This window comes from Aotus nancymaae, unplaced genomic scaffold, assembly GCF_030222135.1.
Source record: "Aotus nancymaae isolate 86718 unplaced genomic scaffold, 86718_ANA_hifiasm-v0.15.2.pri h1tg000004l, whole genome shotgun sequence".
Taxonomy (NCBI): domain Eukaryota; kingdom Metazoa; phylum Chordata; class Mammalia; order Primates; family Aotidae; genus Aotus; species Aotus nancymaae.
Genome location: NW_026988415.1, coordinates 35,089,131 through 35,099,085, shown reverse-complemented (window position 1 = coordinate 35,099,085; position 9,955 = coordinate 35,089,131). Strand labels below are relative to the sequence as shown.

Below are 9,955 nucleotides of genomic sequence, written 5' to 3'. Positions count from 1 at the left end.
ATACATTGTTATTTAATCATTGAGAGTTTCCAAGGAGAGGAATCTGATAAGAATTAAGCAAGAGGTCAGGGTAAATGCCATAGAGACTGGAATGGAGAGAAGAGTTTCTGTGCCAGTGAGAGAACAAGAGTGTGCTCTGGAAACAGGAAGCCCAGCCTTTATCAGTGAACTCAGCAAAGCAAGGCCTGGGGAGGGTATATAACCTGAGTGGGCCCAGAGTTCACAGGACTGTCCTCAGACACATTGGTTCCTGGGCTTAAAAGATGCTTGGCAGACGTGCTGTGTGGTGAGGAAAGTACTCTTATCAAGCTTTCTCTGGGTTAATTCAAGAATTTTTCGGTTGGCTGCCAGAAATATCTAGTGCCTTGATCGTCCAGTGTGGATACCAATTGGTTTGTGTCATACCTATTCCTATGCTAGCCTAGACCAGCATCCTCTAAACTGTATTTCATGGAAACATACTGGTTTTCTATGGTGTGTTAGCACGTAGTCATCAAAAACAAACAAGCAAACAAATCCCTGGTCAAATACATTTGAAAACAGTTCATAGTAGCTGCTTCTCCTAAAGATTCAAAGTACATGAGCTTATTAAAATCTCTGAGAATTTATTTAATAAATAATAAAACTGTTGAACACTTATTATTTATTTATTTTTATTTTTGAGACGGAACCTTGCTCTGTTGCCCAGGCCGAAGCGCAGTGACACAATATTGGCTTACTGCAGTCTTGACCTCCTGGGCTCAAGCTATCACCTACCTCAGTCTCCTGAGTAGCTGAGGCTATAGGCATCACCATGCCCAGCTAATTTTTATATTTTATTTATTTATTTTGAGATGGAGTTTTGCTCTTGTTGCCCAGGCTGGAGTGCAATGGCTAAGCTCCTACCTTAGCCTCCCAAGTAGCTGGGATTATAGGCATGTGCCACCATGCCCGGCTAATTTTCTGTTTTTAGTAGAGATGGGGTTTCTCCATGCTGGTCAGCCTGGTCTTGAACTCCTGACCTCAGGTTATCTGCCCACCCTGGCCTTTCAAAGTGCTGGGATTACAGGCATGAGCCACCGCACCCAGCCAAAATTTTAATATTTTTTACAGAAATGGGATCTCACTATATTGCCCAAGCTGGTCTTGACAATAGACCTGGGTTCAAGCAATCCTCCTGCCTTGGCCGCCCAAAGTATAGGGATTACAGGTGTGAGCCACCACACCTGGCCCTATTAAACATTTAAACCACTACTTCCAAGATATTTTGACCACCATATATATTTTCTTTTCTCCCTAGCAACATCTATCATCTATCTATCTGTCTGTCTGTCTGTCTATCTATCTATCTATCTAATCTATCAATATATGTGTGGTGGGACTCTAGTGTTCTATGAAACACAGAAGCACAGTGAGTAGGTAGCCTCTTGACTTGGTTATATCAGCCATCTAGGTAACTACAAATGCTGCCCTGACGTAGCACCCCAGGTATAAAAGATACAGAACTAGCTAGAGAAGCAAGAAGTTAAGGAGAGATGTCCTCATCTTTAAATGTGATTAGACTATCTCCAAGATGCCTGGGGTGATGATTTCTGCCAAATAGTTTAATGAATTTTAAATCCATAATTTCAAGTTCTTTAAGAGTACCTACACAGAGCCAGTCTACCACTTCCTACTTCCCACTGCAGTTTCATAAGTATTATTGAAGCTTCCGTGTCATCACTGTCCAGGATAGATAACTGATGCCTCTTATCCATGACTTCTTAGACTACATTTCCTCTCACCTAGGTTTCTAAAAGACATTCAAATCAGTATAAACTTGGAAGGAAGATTAGAAGAAAACTACCTTCCAGACTAAGTACAATGTGCACCAGGTCAGACACTGTACTCTCCATAACAGCCTTGAAGTGTTTCAGAAATTCTTGAAAGTTATATTTCATGATGTACTAGAAGAGTGTGGGGTTATCAGTCTACTTCAGCAATAATGGAATGTTTGAGTGAATAGAACATCACATTCTGGACAGATCTAGTGGCAGCATCAATTCTATAAAGAACTCTAGAAATTTCACCTCAATTTAACCTTTTAATGTCAAAGTTTCTTATCTTGTAAGGAATTCAGATGTTAACTCAAAAAAACCATACCATACTCTAAAATATACCATATAGTACCTATCTAGGTTTCATGGGATGTTACCAAACTTTCATGGGAGGCCTGTGGCATAATGGTAAGAACACAAGCTTTGGAGTCAAATGGATCTAGGCTAAATTCCAACTCTGCAGATAAAAATTTATGTCATCTTAGCAAATTTTTAAAAATATTGTAACAATATTGATCTAAATAAGATTATTGTCACATAATGTATCTAAAATACCTGGCATGATGCCATGCACATAGTAATAATGAGAGAACCATTGTCTCCCATTATGAGAATATTTAATATGTGCTGATTGTGTTAAGCATTTACTATGTATTATATAATTTAATATATCCAACACTGTTTTTAACATGGACCTTCATAATTCTGATTTGATCACAGATGACTCACAACTTTGGGGCTATGATGCCATCCATTACTTTGAAACTAGATTCTCTTAAAAATACGTTGTACAAATATGCATCCTTAGGTAAATGTTCTGCTTTCTATCTAAATTCAACTCTTGGATCTAGAAAGTCTCTCTTTGACATCTTACTGATCACAAACTTATCTCCTGTATATCAGTCCCAGGTTTTTGAGCAATGACTCAATTTCTATACCTGCTATAGCAAAATATGCAGGTAGTCTTACCACCCTCACTGGATGTCTCTTACACTGACCCCATTACATATCTACCAAGAATACTTCACTCTACACCAAATGTGGTTTTCATCTTTGTATCTTCCAAATCCATGTCCAATGCTGTCTTCATCATAGATGACTACCTGACAAATAGTCAAACGGCAGAAATATCCTTCAGTAAGCAATACCTTAGAATAAACTTAGTTCCAACCCATGAGAAACCCCCGGAGGACATCTGAATAGAGGTGTGGACTTGTCTGCTCAAAAAAATTAGATTACAAGTGCTTGGATACTGTAGTGGATATATCTTGGTTTTTCTGTACAGCACCCTTACCTCATTTGGCGGAACTGCTCATGCTGTACAATCATGTGATTTTTGTTGAGGCAGCTGCTAATCATAGTGGTCTATCTCATTGGTCACAGGGATTGGCTTCTGACCTAAGCCCCTTCAAACATAAAACTCCATTTCTGTAATTACACTAATTACTCTGGGTTGAGTATATGACTAAGCTTAGCCTATCAGATTGCTTCCTTGAAATTTTCAATTTTGATCTAGAGAAAACAGGTATCTTTTGAGATCATAAATCTAGAAGAAGAAAGGGAGCCCCAGACAGGCATCATTCCTGCCACATGGAAAGATCTATCATAGGAGAAGACAATGGAGCCAACAAACAAAGGAGAGCAAAAGATGAACAGAAAAATTCTTGATGGTATCATTTGAGCATGTGACTCAAATATTCCATGTCTACCTTGGACTTCCCAGTTAGAGAAGCCTATCATTTTGGATTTTTTTCCCAAGTGAGTTTGATTTGGGTTTCTGTCATTTGAAAATGTACTTTCCCATAATGAAACACCAGAGGAATACTTTTTAGCTTCTTGGTTTACTCCAGTTATTCTAGTTATCTCTAATTAATTATATAATTAACATTAGTTATATCTACTTATCAGTAGTTAGTTAAGCAAGAGATGAGAAATTACAGTTGAGATGAAAATATCATCTGAGTTTCTTGGCTTGTTCCAGTTATCCTGATTATCTAGTTAGGTAGTTACTAGTTAAGATGATCATCTGTTTTTTCTAGTTTTCTATAGTTGTCACTATGATTTTAACATGAAATAAGTTAGATTCTAGAGGATTTTGGTTTTGTTTGTTTTTTGCTTCTTGGCTTTTCTAGTTATCTTTAGTTACCTTTAGTTACCAAGTTAGTTACTAACAGTTACATCTAGTTATCATTAGTTGTTCATCAAACCTTTTTTCTTAGGAACAGAGCTGAAATACCTTTCCCAGTCTCCCTTTGTGTAAGTGGGTCACTGTGACTGGTTCTCCCCTATAGAATGTGAGCACAAGTGATGTGTCTCTTCTGGGCTGAGGCAGGTAGGAGTGGATTTGTTTTCTTCACGCTCTGTCTTTCCTCTTCACAATGACCCTGAACAACATGCACGGAAGATGATAGCATTATAAGACTGAAGGAGTCTCAGTCCTTAAGTGATTGGCTGGATTAGATACTTCTCTGCTCCTACTGATCACATTGGACTTTGACTCCAATTAGCAAAAAAAATCTTGGCTGAGCATGGTCACTCACGCCTGTAATCCCAGCACTTCGGGAGGCTGAGGCAGGCGGATCATGAGGTCAGGAGATAGAAACCATACTGGCCAACATGGTGAAAACCTGTTTCTACTAAAAATACAAAAATTAGCTGGGCGTGGTAGCGCATGCCTGTAATCCCAGCTACTCAGAAGGCTGAGGCAGGAGAATCTCTTGAACGACGAAGTCAGAGGTTGCAGTGAGCTGACATCGTGCCACTGCACTCCAGCTTAGTGATAGAACCAGAGTCTGTCTCAAAACAAAAACAAAAACAAAACTTTACTGACTTAAGCCACTGAAATCTTGAGGTTTCTTGTAGCATTTAGCCTATCCTGACAAAAACACACTATAATAGTACTTATTGTCCTCTCTTGTACATTATATATTTTTGTACTTTATCTCCTCCATTAGATTGGAAATTCTTTGAGGGACAGGATCAGTATATCTTTTTATATCAGTAGGAAGAAGAAACTTGCAGTGTTGGGTGGAAGCATTTTTTGTCGAGTCTTAGGAAAGGTCACTGAAGAAATCTCTGAGAAACTTCTAGATATATCATCATTGTACCCCTAGTTGTTAGTGCAGTATTCAGTATACAGTATAATTATAATAATAAATCTTGTTGAATGAATACTATAAATAGATACAAGTGAACTAACAGGACCCCCCTTACTGTCTCACCAATAAGGACCACTCTTTTTTTTTCTTTTCTTTTCTTTTCTTTTTTTGAGACAGAGTTTTGCTCTTCTTACCTAGGCTGGAGTGCAGTGGCGTGATCTTGGCTCACTGCAACCTCTACCTCCCGGATTCAAGCGATTCTCCTGCCTCAGCCTCCCGAATAGCTGGGATTACAGGCACCTGCCACCACACCCAGCTTATTTTTTTTTCTTTTTGTATTTTTAGTAGAGATGGGGTTTCACCATGTTGGCCAGGCTGGTCTTGAACTCCTGACCTCAGGTGATCCACCCACCTCCACCTCCCGAAGTGCTAGGATTACAGGCATGAACCACCGTGCCCAGCCAAGGACCACTCTTTTATTTAAGAGGCCCTAATTCTTTACTAAGGGAGGTTCACTCATTGCCTCTCTTAGGTTTTGATTGTAGGTAGGGAGAATAACTCTATAATGATTTTGAAAAAAGTGATGAAGTTCAAAGATCAACTAGTCACTCACACACAATAGATTGAAGGACCCTAAGTCTACATAGTTGAGACACATTTTAAGTTGCTCATAAACAGCTAACAGAATTTTTCTAAAAAGCTGAATTTCTCTTATGGGGTCCATAGATGTCAGTATAACATAGAACAAGTATATTAAAAATGGTTGCATGTGATATCAAGTGTGCATAGCAAGGATATTTTGAAATTCATATATATGGTCTATGAAATGGCAGTTTGATTAGTCATTCTGGATAAAAGTCCAACCACAGAAACACAATTAACCAAACTACTATTTGTTAATACACAGTCCAAAGGAAATCTGGTTCTTCAAGAGAGTTTTCACTTTAAGAGGTTGAGCAATCACATATATAAATGAGACCAGTGTTTTAAAAATGAGTGCTTATCATCATTAAGCAAATGTAACTAAAATCTCATTGGTCACTAGCACATGTTTTGAAATGTGACAGGCATTTTCTGAGCTGGTAGAAAGAAGAAACTTGCAGTGTTGGGTGGAAGCATTTTTTGTCAAGTCTTAGGAAAGGTCACTGAAGACATCTCTGAGAAACTTCTAGAACATTTTAAGGCTATGTCACTTCCTGAATAGGTTTTTCCAGTTCAAAAGGAAACTGAATTTAAAAGAAAAACCTGGGGGCTATCTCAGGGTCTACATGATGTCAAATAACCATTTTGTTTTTATTTTCATTTTTCAACTATCGTTGTGGCTTTGTTTGATGCAACTTGCGTATATGCAGTATTAGACAGTGCTACAAGGCACTGATCAACTCTGCTCTGATTTAACGCACTGGTTTTACTACTCTACACATACTCCTATAAACACCTTTTAAGGAAAGTGCAGAGTGACAGGCAGCACGAAAGACATTGCTATGAAAAGACAATGAGATAAGGTTGCAATTTTCAAAATGAAAGTTTTTAGTCATAATTGCATAAATGGCACATTTCTTAAACCACTTACATAGACTATATTCCAAATTAACTCTTAGAGTTAAAAACAGACAATTAGGTCCATATTCATACGCTAATAAGCATTGCATTATTTAAACCTGCTTTTCTTTTTAAACTATGAAAATTGGAATTGAGCAGTAGCAGTGGAAACATATAAAGTGGTAATTATCATCTTCAAAGTGCAGCTTTTTCACGTAAACACATTTCAGCTAGCAGGTTTAGTAGCTATCTTTCAACAATAAAATTTGGTGACTAAACCTTATTTTTCCCTATAGAAGTAGCTTTTAAAACACAGAATATAAAATTATCTTAAAAATATCTCCAAGGAAGGCAAAGTTTTGCTACAAATGCTGCAAAGCTCCCACTTTTTTATGTTTGAAAGACGGCCTTCATGGAATATGTTATAACTTCCATTTCAGTTTTTTCCTTTAAAAAAATTAGTAGGAAGGGGATTTGGAAGTATCCCAGTATTCTCGCTAATTGGTATTTGTTGCTATACTCCAGAGACATTGGGGAGCATGACCATTCTAGATCTTGGAAATTAATCCTAACAGATATCACAGAATATCTCAGCTTTGAGACGTGTCTCTCACAGTCTGGGAGACACATCAACAACAGGTTATTGTTCGACATTTGTTAAGTGGGCTGCCTGATGGTTAGTAAAAATCAAACCATGAGAATAATTACTCCATGACTTGCTTGAGGGGCAGACTTTCATTTACCAAATTTATCAGGAAATAAAATCCATGAGAATTAATGCTTTAAATCTGGATGTTTTCTAGTGGTTAGGCCACACTACACATTGATTAAATGGCAAATAATGTTGAGCCTTAGTTCATTATTGAACATTACCCATCACATTTGCATCATGCCAATTTCACTGAGCAACCTGCAAGTGTGCTGCTCCTCTACAGTGTTTTACATACTGAAAACATTAGTTGAAATAAAGATGAGCATGCAGCATACTGCTGTGGGATTTTCTTCTCAATTGGGACTCATAAAAAACAGAATTGATATGTTACTATTACTAAATCTTCTAAGAAAAAAAAGATAAAGAAAAAATAGAATTGAGAGTTCTTCAGATGCCTCCATTCCTTATCTTTCTAGCACAAAAGGCAACATATGTATACCAACTTACAGTACAACCTTGGGTAAGTTCCCTAACCTTTTTGTGCCCGAATTTCTTCATCTGTCAAATGCCTATATTAGTGAATATCTGTTCCACAGGGTGGGTGTATCAAATGAGATAACGGCTGTAAAAGGTCATTGTAAACTGTAAAGTGTGATAGTAGTGCAATGTGTTAATAATAACAATAGTACTCGTTTAAAATATGTGTAGCTTTTCTTTCTGCTGCTACCTTTTTGCCTTAGAAACTAGACATTTGCTCTCTTGCCCTTTAAAAAAATTCAGAAATTCTGAATCAATCTATCTGCCTAATCAGTGTTTATGAGCTTGTTCCACGGCGAATTGCTGTCTAGCAAATTGCACAAGCTGCGACCTCCAGCTCAAACCAGAAATAAGCTGGAAGATATGCTCTGCCCTTTGGCATTTGAAGTCTGACAAAAGTTATCTCTCTATATATGTGCAAGACAGGATAACATGGTCAGAGGAGAACTACATGTGCAGATTCTGCTTATTAGCGCCATACAAGCAGTAAAAGCAAACAGAAACAATCATATTTTGAACCTAGCAAGTAGTGCATGTGAATGAAAAAGGGCTACTTTTCATCTGTGCTTTTCTCCATGAAATAATCTTAGATATTGATGAATTCTGTAGTGAAACCCAGAGGTAGCATGGACATTCTTTTAATTAACAGGAGAGTGAACAACAAGCATATAAGGTTTTGTAAGCCGTGAAATCTCAATGAGAAATACATTGTTAGGTCTGCTTGAAAATATTGCTTTGGAAAACCAAGCTTATTGCTGTCTAAATGCTATGATTTCACAAGTACCAGGTGAACCGACTAGTAGTCATCCTCAGGAATGTGGCTCTCTGTTAGTTGACTGCAATCTGGATGTTCACTTTCTGTTGGAGCTTTGTTCCAGGAGTTTAAGAATTTTATACTTATTATTTTTCTTATTAATATATTGCAAGTACTTAGGTGTTATTGAAAATTATAGGAAAACAGTGCTCGCTTCGGCAGCACATATACGAAAATTGGAACGATACAGAGAAGATCAGCATGGCCCCTGCGCAAGGATGACATGCAAATTCATGAAGCATTCCATATTTAAAAAAAGCAATTATAGCAAAACAGACCTGTTGTCATTTACAAGTGAAAGCTAAAAACATTGTGATGATTTCTTGAGAGACTAAGAGAAGTGATTCTCTAGTATATTAAGGGGTTCAAATTCTTTTGTGACAGCAGGAGTTGAAAATGAACAAGCAGATGGAGAAAGAGAGCCTGAGATTAGTAAGTGCCCCATGTAAAGGGAAAAAGTTGGAACCCTGAGAGGCCTCACCTGCTTCAGCATTTTCCCCTTGTAGATACATTCAAGAGATGTTTTATGACTGCAGTGACCTTGGAAAGACAAGATTGCACCATAGACACACACCTGTTACAGTGGCAGTCTTTAGAAGTTTGCTTCTATCAGGCATCTGGCCAGCTTAAAAGAATTTTAATCAGGAAGAGTTTATGAGGCAACATTGCTTGGACACTCTACTCTCTGAAGCCCTTTTCATACCAAGCAAAAGGTCGTTCAGTCAATCAGTTGCTTATCAGGCCTATCTTAATTATACCTTGGAAATCAGTAAGCAAGTTAAATTGTCATTAGGCTGTTACTATACTGTCTTAGAAAGTGTGCACTCTGTCTGTTAATTTCTGAAAGATTTTCTTCATCCTGAGAGTCACAGCTGGAGTAGAACTAAAACCTAACACCAGCAAGGAAACCTCCTGCTGGGTGCAGTTTCCTAGCTTTCAGCATAATTATGCAAATCCATCTTTGACATTAGAGAAAGGCCAATGACAATGTCAGGCAAATGTTATCCAATTTTCACTTAGCCCCATTTTAGGTATTCACAGAGCTGACGTTTAAGCACTAAAATATGTGAGTCATTTAAATGTCTAAGGGAGTTTCAGTTTGGTTCCCGCTACTGGAGTGGTTCAATTAAAAGGAGAAAATCATCTGCACAAAATCCTCTCCACTTCTATCTCCTCAACCAGCAATGGTGCATTCAGTTTATGTGCAAGTCTTGTAACATTCATAGGCAGTTTCCATGACACTCACCACTGTGAACTCTGCTTTTCTGGAATTCGGCTGTGTCTAAGTGTAAAACAGAAGCACCTGCAACCAGCCTTTTATTCTGATTATTTTGTTTTGCTTATTTGTTTGTTTTCATATCCTTCTACCCAGCACAGCCACAAAGGTCCAGGAAACCATAACATTATGTGGCTTTTCAAATAGAATAAAAAATGTCTAGAAATCTGTCTTATTGGTTATAGAGGCACAGAAATGAGTCATGAACATTATAATCTGGAAACAACCAAGTTTCCAGCT

General features: G+C 37.8%; 1 non-coding gene across 1 annotated transcript; it reads left to right on the top strand.

Annotated features, from left to right (window-relative positions):
* The first annotated feature begins 8,585 nt into the window (after positions 1-8,585).
* LOC135269453 (U6 spliceosomal RNA) lies at positions 8,586-8,692 on the top strand. The gene has a single exon (XR_010337747.1). It is a non-coding gene; the product is annotated as a U6 spliceosomal RNA (small nuclear RNA).
* The last annotated feature ends 1,263 nt before the right edge of the window (positions 8,693-9,955 follow it).